The sequence below is a fragment of the Triturus cristatus genome, chromosome 1_1 (assembly GCF_964204655.1).
Source record: "Triturus cristatus chromosome 1_1, aTriCri1.1, whole genome shotgun sequence".
NCBI lineage: Eukaryota > Metazoa > Chordata > Amphibia > Caudata > Salamandridae > Triturus > Triturus cristatus.
Window position 1 is genome coordinate 1,024,497,415 of NC_140579.1, and position 15,653 is coordinate 1,024,513,067.

At 46.4% G+C, this 15,653-nt stretch overlaps 1 long non-coding RNA gene across 1 annotated transcript in view; it reads left to right on the forward strand.

Moving 5' to 3' along the window:
* Positions 1-12,856: 12,856 nt before the first annotated feature.
* Positions 12,857-15,653, forward strand: part of LOC146871473 (uncharacterized) — a 72,265-nt gene continuing 69,468 nt past the window's right edge. Inside the window, exon 1 of the long non-coding RNA XR_014981004.1 lies at positions 12,857-13,603. This is a non-coding gene — a long non-coding RNA (uncharacterized LOC146871473). The remainder of the gene's footprint in view (positions 13,604-15,653) is intronic.

A 15,653-nucleotide genomic window follows, 5' to 3' on the forward strand; every position in this document is an offset into this window, starting at 1 on the left:
CACCTGGAACTTTATAACAGTCGTAGAAAGAGCAGAACTCATGATTACCACCCTCTCAGGGGCCTCATTTGACCCCTTCCCCCACCACATCTTCAGCAATCAGCACCATAACCTTTCTAACAACACAGAAACATGCAGCATTCAGCGTGCTGCTAACGAAAGCTACCATAGACTCCACCAAACTACCATCCGATATTGCTCCAGCTACACCCTGACAAAGTCATGGAGAAGGACATCAATAGAGGTTTATCAGTTCACAATGCTGATCAGCAAATACTCAACATTTTCTGACCCAATCATGGCACCAAAATGGCCCTGATTGCCGCTACCAACGACATTAGGCTGATCCTGAACTGAGGAGAGATGGTAGCTCTCATTCTCCTGGACCTCTCAGTGATTTTCTACACTGTCTTACATCCCGTTCTCATCCAAAGTCTGCACAAGTCAGGCATCGAGGACACACAATTAAGTGGCTCACCTCATTCCTGCAGTAATATTATGAAAGGCAGTGTGATTAATCATAATGGGATTACACATAATGTCAAGAATTTCATTAACTGTAGGACCAAAAATACGATCTACCTAATTGTCTGCCCCTGCAATAAGGGATACATAGGTGAGACATCTCGAGAAATTAGAGTCAAGATCACTAAACATAAATCAGCAAAAAGGACAAATAAAAAGACAGCGCCCCTTAGTGGAACACTGGATAAAAAATAACCACAAAGCTGATGACCTGTAATGGTGTGGCATTGAAGTTATTCAGCTTGATGAACGTGGAGGAGACCATATGTGCAAAATAAAAAAACGTGAACAATTTTACATGTCACGCTTTAATACGTATAAAAATGGCCTCACTAATGAATAGGATTGGGAAAGATTAATATAATTCATCCCACTCTGGATATTGTCCATTAGAAGTCACATATAATTTCGTGCAAGTCTCTATGATCAGATTAGAATGCCAATAAAGGACCTTGTCAGGGCATTAGTAGCAATAGCATTATGCATAAGTAACACTAAGGATGAGGAAATAGTGTCAAGCAATATTGCTTTAGCTCCATTTAGCCAGTTCACAACGTGAAGATCGCCGCCATAGGCGGATACGCGTATAACGTGATTTAAATATCCGGTTGGGATAACTCACTTGATGTGCTGTAATATTTAGGACCAGAACATGTATGGTATTTAGAATACTCAAAGGTTTTAAAGAACAAAGTAAATAGAATACTGCTGAAACAAAGTTGGTAACAAAAAATTTCTGAGGCACAGATCAATAAAGAGCAACCCAATCAATCCTAGTATTCAAAGATGGCCGCCACTCGCAGACACCTGTAGAATATTTAGCTGTGACAGTATATTGCACCCAATGGAAGTTTGAGATATATGGTATAATCTGTTTACAAATAAATAATTAGACCAATGCCGATTTGAGTACGTTAGAGTGAAAAATATAACTCCGCCCTAGTGGGTGCGGTCAAGGAATATAAATAGACCAACACCCCGGAAACGCTTTATACCTTGAACCTGGAAGTCCGCTAGAGCAGGGAGGCCGCGTGTCCCCGACCTGGTGAGTGATACAGAGGAAAGCTTGTTGAGCTCTAATTTCCGTTATATTTTATTTCGCAGACCAACCGCAGACACCTTGTGGTACTTTAAATTTTGGGACCAGGTAGGAGGCATGGCCCTACACTGCCTATTTCGGTATCAGCGAACCGCGAATGGCCAATGCGGTATATACAAGTGTTTTGCATAACATTTCATCGATAAATTCACTTTGTATACGATATTACACATTGACTTCGTGGGTTCCATTTGAGAGCGGTAGCCATCTTATGGTTGCCCTCACATAGGCTGCACATTAAGGACATGCACAGGCCTTCAGAACACATGTACCTTCTATTGACTTCTCTGTGACCTGTGCGAACTGGCTCCACTGCCCGAGGTCAGTCCGGTCTCACGAGCTCCCCTTCCTACGGCCACCTGTGATTAGCATCAGGGTTTGACACACCATAAAGCCTTTCATCCCACACAAGCCCCCGACTAATCTCTTTCACACCTGACTCTGCTTCCTGCTTTATCGCCTGTTTTACGAGGAGGAGGTGCCCGTGTTTATTGGGGTCTGCTGATATCTGATGAGGGATCTGAGCCTCGCTGGGTAAATAATTGTGGGCTGGCTGAACTGAAATGTGGCATGGTCATCATGACTCTACCTTTTCGTTTGTAATGAATACATATGAATGACCATATCGTAAAACGAGGAATGTGTGCCTGAAGCATGATATTTTGTATATAAGGAGAAGACTGGTTTTGTAACTTTGAGCAGTCTCCTGAGAACATACTCGTGTGTACTTCTAGGATACCTGTTACTGACTGCAGTCATAATAAAATCGATCTTTGACGCCACCACAAGACTCTGTGTTTCTGTGGTCCAAGACAGGAAGAACTCGAAGTCATAGGGTGCTACCCCTGGCACCGCTGGGGTCCTAAAAACCCCAGTATTCAGTTGGCGCCCAACTCGGGGCGATTTCAGCGGTACTGGTCCAAGCCAGAGGTTCGTGAGGAGCTTCGTGTGGAAATTCTGGAGGAAGGCCGCCACTTCATCGACCCCTGCATGTCGACGTGGTCCAAAAGTCTTTGCTGCGAGGTTCCCCGCTTGCTGACGGCTACGAAGGACTGCTGCCCTAACTATCGCCCTGTTTTGGACCCTTGATAATTTGGTAGAGCGAAACGATTAACCGAGTCTTCTGGTGACGTCATCGATACCTCAGTTAAGTATAAGTGGAGCGCCTCCTAATTCTTAGTTTGGTTCTTAGTTTTGGTATCCCTTCGGGATCGCTTTGATTTGGAGCTTGCAAGCGCCAAAGTCGAAGGACTCGTGTATTCACGAGACTATCGCGTTTTGATAATCCTTTGAAGTTTGAAACTAGACTAGTGAGCAAAGATGCCTGGTTCTAGTATATTTGGAAACTTGTTTTGTTTGGGTTGTAAAAGGGATTCCCAATTAGAGGATTCGTGTCCGGTTCCTCCAATTGGAACTCCAACTTATGAGCTTTATGTAAAACATGGCGTAGGCCCCATTGCATACAATGAAGTATGGATCCGATACACCAGGAAGGACGGTGTTTTAAAATGGCCCCAAAATGGTAGTTTCGATACAGATATCTTAGACAATTTGGAAGTTAAATTATTTAAAAAGAAAGCCCGGCCGGCGATGTTTGATTCTTTCCGCCTATGGCAAAAGGAAGCCAAACAGAAGGAAATTAAATTAGCAAAAATAAATAAGAGAGAAAAAGGTATGTCGATAATGCAAGCAGCTGTACAATTTAAAGATAATGAGGAGGAACAAATGAATGAGCAGTTACATAGACAGCGTAAACTAGGGATCGATAAATGTTACCCAGTTTTACCGCACCTTCAACAAAATGTGTTAAAAGAAAAGGAGAAAGATCCCCTAATGTCACATTTGCTGAGATCGCCACCTCCGTATGTGCAGAGTGCTACAGCACCTCCGCAACCGTTGAATGCACAGCCTCCAGTTAATGTGCCGCAAGCTTTCCTGCAGCCGCCAGCTCCTCCTCAGCCGGCGCCTGCTCTTGTAGTGCAGCCCCCTCAAGGGCCGCCGACTTTGCTGCCTGCACTCCCTTTGCCTTCTGCAACTTTGCCTGCTGCACCAACTGCCTCCCTTGGCACTCTCCCTGATACTGTCCTTGCATCTGCATCTACACCTACTGTGCTTTCCTCTGTCTTTCCCCCTGTTCTTGCCTCACCCTCTCCTACTACGCGACAAAGAATAGCTAGTGCAGTCACTAGTTTCATATCGCCTTTATTTGGGTCGTCTAGTGCGACCCCTGACTTCAAGCGTAAGCAGTTGCGTAGTCAGCGGCCTGGTTCTGAAGAAAAAGAAGTATTAGACCACATGGCACGTAACTGGATTGTTCATCCATCAAGGTATAATGTGGAGTCTGTCATGAGTGTCTTTCATCAATGGGAAACACCAAAGCAAAGATATGTTTTTGATAAGATGTGTGAATTCCTCGGTGAGGAATTGGAAGATCATGGTCTAGACTCAAGCCCGCAGGTTTTGTGTCGCTTACGGTTTGAATTTGACAAAGGCACGATTGTGGGCCCCAACGTTGATAGAGCAGTTACGACATTGTTGTCCTTCAGGAATGGGGATTGTCATCAGTCACTGTTCGAACAAGAGTTCGCCGTAGGGAAAAAGGGAAAAATGCGACAACACCCTATGAGAGAAGTCCCTCCGGTATGGAAGGAAGCCGTTGCGGCTGATGCCGGTCGCAACATTGCTGCTGCTCCAGCTCATTTCCAGCGTGTTTGGGTGCATGTCCCTTGGAAACGATCTGAAGTAATAGCGCTTAAACAGACATTGCCTGATCCCCGTAAAAACCCTGCAGGATATTATAAGGAGTTGTCACAGACAGCAGGATCATGTATCATGAATCTAGCTGACATAGATATGTTGTTTGGAAATGTTGTTCCACAGCCTTTGTGGGGATTGATTCGTAATGCAGATCATGCTGCAGAGTTAGGTGACACCTGGGCTAATATTATTATTGCTAATGATGGACAAGATGGTGGTGCCAAGCCTGACCCTTTGGTAGCAGAACTCCCTGCTAGAATCATTGCTTACATGAAAACTTTAATGCCCGCGATGCGTGTGAATTGGGATAAATTGTCTGCGTGTAAGCAGAAGAAAGATGAAACAGTGTCTGATTTCTTCACCAGGTTTGAGGAAACGTTTATTGACCACAGTGGTCAAGATATGAGTACGGAAGGTGGTCAACGATTATTTGCTGATAAATTTGTGCATAATTTGCTTCCCGAGTTGTGTAAGAAGTTAAAAGATTCAGAGAGTTCTTGGGCTGTTTCCTCATCAGCGCAAATACTGGCTACTGCACAGTATTACGAAAATAGAGATAAGGATGAGAAAGATAAAGCAGACAAGAAAACGAAGGAATTAAAAACGAAGGTTCTTTTACAGCAAGCTTACCCGCCACGTGGTGGCCAGAGTAATTATCAGCAACAGCCACAGCTTCAGAGAAACGTGCAAAGGTACGAGTATTCTCAACCACGTGTTCCTGTAGGCCCTAACCAATGTTCATATTGCAAGGAAGAGGGTCATTTCAAGTATAGTTGTCCTATTCTGTTACAGCGCGCTAATGGCGCTTTTAACACCAGAGGTAGAGGTGGTCAACAAGCTCCTAGAGGTAGGGGACGCGGGAATGTTCCCCAGAACGCGCGTCCTCTTCCATCTCAAAATACGATTAATAGTTTTGATCAGCAAGGCAATGCAACTGGTAGGACAGCTCAGTACTATAACAATGACTATTATGCAGAGGATGAAAATGTAGAAAGTAATGATCACTAGGATAGCCGTAGACAAAGAGAGGGAGTTGTTTCAGTGCCAGTGGATCAGAGTGGACCGTAATTCAAGGTGACTACAGCGGGTGTGTCAGAACCTTTTCTGTTGGATACTGGTGCTGCAAAAAGTTCAATTATGCATTCCAAACTCCCTGGCGCACCTTTGTCTGGCGACACGAATGTTTCAGTAGGTTTTTCTGGCGCCCCGGTTAGGAACCCGATCTCTAGTCCTATGCCCCTTTCTGTTGGACCTTGTGAGCTGAAAGCACCCCTTATCCTGACGACAGGTTGTGGTGCAAACCTGTTAGGATTAGATTTGTTGAAGAGATTACATGCGACATTATATTGTTCCCCCTCGGGAGTACAACTTACAGTTGGTAGGGAAGTGATTTCTCCAATGTATTTGTCAAGGAATGAACTGCCAGCTGAATTGTTGTCTCTTCCGGATGCTCTTTGGGCTTCTGGTCTTAATGATGTGGGCCTTTTGGAAATACCGCCATACGTGGTAACTTTGAAAGCCAATGTTAAATTGCCACGCATTCCCCAGTACAAGATCTCTAATGAAGGTGAAAAAGCGTTGCTAGCGATTATCTATGATCTGATTGAAAAGGATGTAATTGAAGAGACAAGAGGTAACGTTTGCAATAGCCCTGTCTTGCCTGTTTTAAAACGTACTGACCCTTCACAGCCACCTGTTTACAGATTTGTGATCGATCTTAGAGAGGTAAATAAGATTGTTGTGCCACAGTTTCCAGTTGTCCCTGATATAACTGCTTTGTCAACTATGATTCCAGCTTCCGCTGCTTGGTTCTCAGTGATTGATTTAAAGAATGCTTTCTTTAGCATCCCGATTGCAGAGGAAAGTAGGGATATTTTTGGTTTTAGCCTAGGAGGTCGTAGCTTCCGCTTTAAACGCGCTCCTCAAGGCTACTGTGAAAGCCCATCAATATACAGTCAAGCTTTAAAAGCACAGCTTGATGCAATTGTTTTACCTAGTGGTGCCACCCTTATCCAGTATGTTGACGATTTACTAATCGCCGCGGATACTGAGGAGATTTGTAAAGAAGCTACGGTGTCATTGTTGCGTCATTTGTCTGCCTTCCATCACAAAGTGTCTCTCTCAAAACTGCAATATTGTCGACAAGAAGTGACCTACTTAGGTCATCTCTTTTCGAAGGAGGGAAGGAAACTGACCCCAGAAAGAATTCAGGCCATTGCAAAATTGAGCGTGCCAAGAACACAGAGAGAAGTGCGTGCTTTCTTGGGTATTACTTCCTACTGTAGGCAGTGGATCCCGAGTTTTCCTTTGCTGGCAAAACCTTTAATAGCATTGACATGTAAAGATACACCGAATCTCGTCCCATGGTCTGAAGAGTGTCAGAAAAGTTTTTCTGAATTGCGTGAGGCATTATGTTCAGCTCCTGTGTTGGGCACTCCTGACTACAGCAAGCCTTTTACATTGTATGTTCACGAGAAAGAAGGTTGTGCATTGTCAGTGTTGACACAGTCTTTTGGAGACAAACAGCGCCCATGTGCGTATTTTTCATCGACCTTGGATCCGGTAGCTAAGGCCTTGCCAAGTTGTTTGAGAGCCACAGCGGCAGCAGCTGTCTCTATTCGACAGTCTGCTGGGTTAGTAATGAATAACACGTTAATTGTGATGGTTCCGCACGCAGTGGACACGTTGTTGAACAGTACCAAGACACAGCACTTAACTAGTGCTCGATTGTCAGGTTATGAGTTGACACTATTAGCGAGTCATGTACACATAAAAAGATGCAACACATTGAATCCAGCTACCTTATTGCCAATTGCAGCAGACACAGATGAGATTGAACAGCATGATTGTCTGTTTAAAACAGAATAAGAAACAAAAGGGAGAGTGGATCTTAAAGATACTGCCTTGACTGAGTGTGATGGTACCTTATGGGTGGATGGTTCATGCTTCAAGCTTCCGAATTGTGATATGACTGCTGCATATGCTGTCACGACTTTGCACACGGTTGTTGAAACCGCACGTATACCACATAACTCGACTCAAGCAGCAGAGCTAATTGCACTTACGAGAGCATGTGTGTTGTCGAAAGGTATGAAGGTGAACATATAAACCGATAGTCAGTATGCGTTTGGCGTGGCCCATAGTTTTGGGCGCTTGTGGAAAGAACGTGGATTCCTGACTTCGCATGGAACCAAAATTCAGAATGGTCAGTTGGTGAATGATCTCCTTGAGTCACTGACCTTGCCGCTACAAGTTGCGATTGTGAAATGCAGTGCGCACAAGAAAGTTACCGATGATGTTGGTCGTGGTAATGCATTTGCTGATGAAGTTGCGAAAGAAACAGCAAAGAATGTAAATAATCGAATGTATGTTGCAGGCCCTGCAAGATGGGTTGGTGATGTTGGAATGTGTGAAGACACGATAGAGAGCATTAAGTCCCTTCAAGCTGAAGCCACAGAGAAAGAATTGAGCAAGTGGAGAGAAAGTACGGGTAAATTGGATGAAAAAGGTTGTTGGGTCGATTTGTCAGAACATCAGCGTTGGTTGTTACCCGATGCGTATGTGCTTGCAGTGGTGACGATGGCTCATGGAATGGCCCATATTAGTGTAAAAGGGATTTGCAAGTTGTTGGCTCCAGTATGGCAAAATGCTTGAATTCCCAAATGTGCAGAGAATGTGGTCAAGAATTGCATGGTGTGTCTGAAATACAATCCTGGTAGGGGAACCCCAACTCCAGCTGGTCATTTTGCACCTCCAACGTATCCGTTCGAGGTTTTGCAGCTAGATTTCATCCACATGGAAAGGTGCAACAATTTAAAATATGTACTTGTTGTTGTCTGTGCCTTCTCAAAGTGGATAGAAGCATACCCCTTAAAAGATAATACTGCCTTGTCCACAGCTAAAGCCCTTGTCAAAGAATTTTTCCCTAGGTTTGGAATGCCGAGAATGGTCTGGAGTGATAATGGGAGTGAATTTGTGGGTCGAGTGATGAAAGAAGTATGTGAGGGGCTAGGGATTCAGCAGAAATTTCACGCTGCAAATCACCCCCAATCAGCTGGATTAGTAGAGTGCTATAACGGCACCTTAAAACTTAAATTGGCCAAGATTCAAGCAAGCTCTGGTCTTAAATGGCCTGACGCGCTGCCTTTAGCACTCCTGTCAACAAGAATGATTGTGCACTCACGAGTGGGACTTAGTCCGTTTGAGATAGTGTTTGGCCGCCCGGCCAATATATGGGGAGTGCCAAGGCCTACAAAATTCAGTGAAATCGAACATCCAATACTGCTTGACTATCTGCATGAATTGACGGCTAACTTGCGTGTTTTACACCAACAGGTGCACGATACTCTGCCTCAGGCCTCTGAAGCTCCAGGACATCCCATCGATCCTGGAACGTGGGTGCTGGTGAAGAATTTTCAATGGGCAAAGAATGATGAGCCCCGTTGGACCGGCCCCCATCTCGTCCTTCTTTCTACAAGATCGGCTGTTCGAGTGAAAGGAAAGAAGAACTGGATCCACGGCATCCACTGTAAAAGGGTCCCTTTGCCTTTGCCATATGACCGGTGGGTCCAGGAGGGGATCGCTGATTCTGAAACTGAGACCGTGCCTCGTTTTCTGCCTTTTAGCGATGCGCGTGTGAAAGGAACAAGCTCTGAGCAAGAAAGTGACAATATTCTGCAAGAAGCTGTGCCACCGTCAATCCGATTGGATACTACAGAGCCTGAACTTTTGTTTCAAGATCAGACAGTACCCGGACGAGAACGCTATAACTTGAGGCCTAGAACTATGGACAAATGAAAATTCTTTTTCTTTGATATTTTTGACAATACAGCTCTCTCTCATCTGAGAAACTTTCTTATTTTTGGTTTTTCTTTTTCGAACCACCATCCAGGTTCAGCTGTAGGGTCGCGGTGCCAAGACTTTGGGGTACAAGCCGGAGACGTTAGGTCAACGGTTCTGGTTAGTCTGGGGCGTTCCCTGGACTGACAGGTGTATTCCTAAGCAGAAGAAACTCACCCGCCGCGAACAGCACGATTAGAGGATGGAGTTTTTCAAGATGGAGAGACCCGCTGAGGAAATGAACTTTAAGAAAAAAATATGTAAAATAATGAAAAGCAAACGTTTTGTATTATTATGTCTGGTTGCACTAGTTAGTATGATGATGTTTACTGTGGGATATGTATTATTGTCCTCTCAAGTGCCATTTGCACCCACTGTACAGCCTATACCTCCTCCTACTGTCTCCTTACACTCTTTCCACCCTCTGCCTGAACACGAACAAGCTAGACGGTCTGAGTTCGTAAACAACTCTTTATTCAACTCCTGCACCAGCACCAACTAGTTATGAATACAACCAATTGCTGGGTGTGTGGTTTAATGCCACATACCATTAATAAGGGTATCCCATATCTAGTGCTGCCGTTTAGCTATAATGGATCGTCATGGGCATTCCAGACCATGTTTCTTTTTGCATTAGATGCCTTCTCCCCGCGACAACCGCGTTCCATCGTAGACCTAGCACGAACAATAAGGCCTTAATGAAAGGAGTTGCTGATATGAGCAGAGATATCGACGCATACTCATCTATTCCTAAGGATGAATTACGAGCTTATGTAGGTTGGAACGCGACGGGGTATAGCATTAGTCTGGGCGAAAAACAGCGCAAAATTTCATCCCCAATTTGGGTCATACCCCACATAGGTCGGTTCTGTTTACAAGGTAATGGTCAGAATCCAAGAGCTCAACTGGGGAAAAGTGACTGTACTGAAACGTACACTTTTCCATCACAATTTTCCCCTGCGTTTTTGGCTGCCAAGGGTACATATTTTGTTTGCAATGACCGAGCATATACATGGTTGCCCCCTGATTTCTCGGGCACATGTTATATTGCAAACTTGCTACCGCCAACATTTACTGCTGCCTCTGATTATCACAAGACCAGAGTTGTGAGAGGCGTTGTTAGTCAGGAGGATACTGCCGGTCAGGAAGCGGGAGACTTCTTTTTGGGTTTCCTGCCATTTTGGGGACCGATGGTCAATAGTAGGAACCTGAGACAACTGACTCGTGTGGTTGAATCCACTGTTAATGTAACGGCTGGTGCCCTTGGTAATTTGACAGCTGAGCTCCAAGCGGATCGCCTCATGACTTTGCAGAACCGTATGGTTCTAGACGTCATACTTGCAGACCGTGGTGGGGTATGTAAGGTCATCCAATCTAGCTGTTGCATTTTCATACCAGATAACGCTCCAACAGTTTATCAAGCCATCTCTAAACTGCATAAAATATCTGAATCTATTCACGTGGATAAAGGAGATTGGTCACTGATGGGGTGGTTCTGGGAACTGATATCTGCCTGGGGATGGAAGATTCTGATGGTCATTGGAATGATCGTAGCCATTCTTTTCCTGTTCTGTCTGTGTGTACAGTGTGCTCCTGCGATATGTGGCCTCTGTGCTACATTGTGTGTAAGGAAACCTGTAACGAGGGACGAGCTAAGCAATAGGATGATGCTACAGCAACAACTCCATGACCTTATGAATATAGACCTAGACTCGGATTAATATGAGTATAGTTATTGCCTATGTAAGGGCAAAAGGAGGGTCTGTGGTACTTTAAATTTTAGGACCAGGTAGGAGGCATGGCCCTACCCTGCCTATTTCGGTATCAGCGAACCGCGAATGGCCAATGCGGTATGTACAAGTGTTTTGCATAACGTTTCATCGATAAATTCACTTTGTATACGATATTACACATTGACTTCGTGGGTTCCATTTTAGAGCGGTAGCCATCTTATGGTTGCCCTCACATAGGCTGCACATTAAGGACATGCACAGGCCTTCAGAACACATGTACCTTCTATTGACTTCTCTGTGACCTGTGCGAACTGGCTCCACTGCCCGAGGTCAGTCCGGTCTCACGAGCTCCCCTTCCTACGGCCACCTGTGATTAACATCAGGGTTTGACACACCATAAAGCCTTTCATCCCACACAAGCCCCCGACTAATCTCTTTCACACCTGACTCTGCTTCCTGCTTTATCGCCTGTTTTACGAGGAGGAGGTGCCCGTGTTTATTGGGGTCTGCTGATATCTGATGAGGGATCTGAGCCTCGCTGGGTAAATAATTGTGGGCTGGCTGAACTGAAATGTGGGATGGTCATCATGACTCTGCCTTTTCGTTTGTAATGAATACATATGAATGACCATATCGTAAAACGAGGAATGTGTGCCTGAAGCATGATATTTTGTATATAAGGAGAAGACTGGTTTTGTAACTTTGAGCAGTCTCCTGAGAACATACTCGTGTGTACTTCTAGGATACCTGTTACTGACTGCAGTCATAATAAAATCGATCTTTGAAGCCACCACAAGACTCTGTGTTTCTGTGGTCCAAGACAGGAAGAACTCGAAGTCATAGGGTGCTACCCCTGGCACCGCTGGGGTCCTAAAAACCCCAGTACTTCAACCTGCCTAGCATTTTCTTACATTTAAAGTACTCAATACTCGTTTTCGCTCTAAATATATACATGAGCATCCCTGCTAAATAAAGGCGGTGCAAACAACTTTTTACATTGGTCTTAAACCCGATTTAGACATTGCAGATAGTGAAATTTTTATTTTTTTTGCTCAATCCAACAAGTGGTTACTAGAACCTGGAAAAGAGCACGCTGAGTTTTCATTTTGATTACGCTGCAGTTACAAGCTTAGCGGGTGTCCTGTTTAGGTCTCGGCTAGCGAAGGCTGCACTTGCGCAGTCTCGCTCGCGAGATTTATTGACTTGGAGAAGAGGGGCTTGAACCCGCCCCACTTTTCTCCTCTTCTCCATTGGCTGGCCTCTTGAATGCTGGCCAGCCATTGGAGAAGAGGTTTGTCACTCCGAACAGGCCCCGTCCTTTTCAGATTCGGGGGCGTTTTTTTTGTGCCATTTCGCCCGGGCGTGTTTTTCTCTCCTACAGCCAATGGCAAGAGGAGAGAAAAGAAAAACACGCCCCCGAATCAGAAACCGCCGCTGCCTTTCTCTGAGGCATTTCTGCTTGGCCTCGGAGAAAGGCAGTGGTGTGCTTGTTTGGGAGGATACTGTTTCAGGCAATAGTGTTATATTTGCATACGACTGCGAAAATCATGACCTCAAAATAATAATGCAACAAGTAAACGTTGTCCGTGTCCATGTTTTGAAACGCCGAGTGCATACTCCGCTGAAAACCACAAATGTTGAAGCCGTTTATGTGTTTTAATTATTGGGCGCCAAACGTTTCAAGGAGCTGGGTGTGCTTATGCCTTTTCAGATTTCAGCAGAAGCCAGAAGGGAGTCTGGGGCGGCTGCGCCTGAGGCACTTCTGTCCTTCGCAGATTTGTAATAAACCCTGCCTTCAGAAGCAGACCTCCAGCGACTGTCTGTAAAAAATATATTTAAACCAATGAAAAGTGAGCGCGGAGCAGCCAGTCACAATTCATCTTTCAGCAGCCAATAGAGAGCCACTTGACATCGTCGATGTGATGGTAGAATTCTGGTTCGTAAGCCTGGCAGGGCTCGAAGTAGGCTGTGGTGCGAAGCGAGCCTTGTCTTGGGAAGGAAGAGGCTCGTGAGCCGGATTGACGGGAGGGGGCGAGGCTCGCGCTAACTCCTTGGGTGCAAGGCAGGCTCATGCCAGGCCCCTGGAGTGCAGCAGAGGCTCGCGCCGGACACTTGGGAGAGGCTCGCGCGCCTTGTCGGTGATTGTCCCTGGAAGTGCTCATGGCAGGAGCCGAGAGGCAGCGGGAATCCGGCTGAAGCTACGGACCGTGCAACAGGGGTGTGCTTGGACAGCGGCTTAACCTACTGCTCACCGGGAGCTGCCATGCAGCACGGCTGGCCATTAGCACGTTGTCAGCTCTACCGCCCTCATCACGCGTCTGCCACTGGCAGGATCCGTGCCCCGGAGGTCTGAGATCGGGGTGCAGGCGTGCTCTCTGCTGCTCCTGGTCGCACTACGTTAGGCATTGCCACGGATCTGTGTACCCCCGATGCTCGCCACTGTGCTGTGACCCCGCAGCACGAGGCCCTTCACCGGATCCTGCAGCCCTCGCCGCTCCAGGATGCTGCTCCCTCTAGTCCTGGTTCTGCTCGGACCGCCCGTCTCCGCGTCCTGCCCATCAAACTGCACCTGCTCCGGGGACCTGCCGGACTGTAGCCGCCTGGGTCTTACCGAACTGCATGCCCCGCTGCCCTCCTGGGCTGTTAGCATGTAAGTACCGAACAACCAACCTCCTCAATAACTGCACATGACTCCTGCACACTGCCTCGCTGCATCCCCTGCCGTGCGGCACGTAATCGTCACCTCCTGCCCTGCAGTACCCCAGGTATCCCGCAAAGTACCCGACAGCCGTACAGCACGCCCTGAACTTCACAGTTCTAAACGACACTGGGCACTGCTCCACGCGGGTCCCCTGACTAGCTACACATGTGTATTCCATGCTGCATCCACTGCTACTGGCATGGTGTGCTCTATCCCTTGCTATTCTACCCATCGCAATACTACTCTCATGTTGCATCCCATCCCGACCTATCGGTCTGCTCCCCATGCCCACCTGTCCCGCTGCACCCTCTCCAGTACCATTCCATGCAGCGCTCTGTTCTAGCCACGCTGTGCCACTCGCATTGGTGCGCGAATAGCCTTGTGTTTGGAGAGATTTGGTAGCCCTGCTGCCTGAGTCTTAGAAATCACAGTGCATTGCAAGAAACAGGGCCCATTGTTTTGTCCTAAAACTCTCTCAACTCTTTAGAGCGGCAGCTGTAGTTATCTCTAATTATTGGTAAATTCAGGTGCTTTTTTACTTCCAGTATTATGTGGTCACTTTACAGACGCCTTTTCACGGGAAAGTCGAGCCTGACGTGTTAATTAATAAACGCAACTTTTTCCGATATATATATATCTCGCGCGTGCAATAAATGTAGTAACTTTTAAACGTAAGCAATATTTCTGTTGTTTTAGGGGGGCAAAGCCGATGTTCACTGTAGTTCTGGAACAGGTCTATTGCGTTTCCGTTAACACTCCCTGATTACTTTAAATAGTTTTGTTTACTATTAATAGTTTTTGTAGTGCTCGCCACATTGTGCTTGTAGCAAATATTAGAAAATTACTAGTAATGAAACGGAGCAATAGAATCTGGAAGCAGTTGAATGCTTGGTCTGAGTAATAATTTCATACGGTTAGATAATTTAAGGCAGCCGAGTTACAATTTAGCAAAATACATCTTTACATGTAAACAAGAAGCCTTTGTGATGTTGACTGAAATAATAGCCAGGCTCAATAGTACTGTTGTGTTGGTTTGTTTACACGTCTTCCCACTCCACCGAGATTCTTGCGTGTGTTTCTAAGTGCCTCGGAGCAGTTAGAGTGGTGTTGATGTTTGGAATTACTCTGCTCCAGTGGTTTACTTGTTGTATTTTTAAATAAACGTGGTGTTTAGCTTTTTGTTTGGAATGGCAGACGTGTGGTTTTGTATTTGGTGTGAAGCTCTGCTCGCAGCTGGCAGTGTGTCGCTGCGTATTTGGTGGGAAGCACGAGCTCTCCTTGCAGTTGGCCGTGCCACAGTCAGTGTGTATTTGGTGGGAAGCAGCTCACTCCCTGCCCTGTTTTGCAGCTGGCAGTGGCACTGTGATTAAGTAATGTGACGCTTGGTACTCCTTGGAGGTGGCCGTTTCACTGTGAGTAGTTCGTGGACGCCTGGCCCCTGGCCCAGCTGTTTGTTGGCAGTATTATGCAGTGTATTTGGAGTAGGAGCCCGGCTCACCCACAGCCCTCTCACTGCGGCTGACAGTGTCACGGTGTATTTTTTGGTGTGAAGGCACTGTACTCCCCCTGCAGTTGACAGTGTTGGTGTGTTTTTGATGTGAAGCACAGCGTTTCCCTGCAGCTGGCAGCGTCACGGCGTGGTTTTGCTGTGGAGCACGGCATCTCCCCTGCAGCTAGCAATGTCTCAAGTTTGTTTTTGCTCTGAAGCACGGCCTCTCCCTGCAGCTGGCAGTGCTGTGGTGTGTATTTGATGTTAAGCACGGCCTCTCTCTGCGGCTGGCAGTGCCATGGTGTGTGTTTGGTGTGAAGCACGGCCTCTCCCTGTGGCTGGCTGTGTCACGGTTTGTGTTTGGTGTGAAGCATGGCGTCTCTCTGCGGCTGGCAGTGTCACCGTGTGCATTTGCTGTGAAGCACGGCCTCCGCCTGCAGCTGGCAGTGTCACCGTGTGTATTTGCTGTGAAGCACGGCCTCTGCCTGCAGCTGGCAGTGCCGTGGTGTG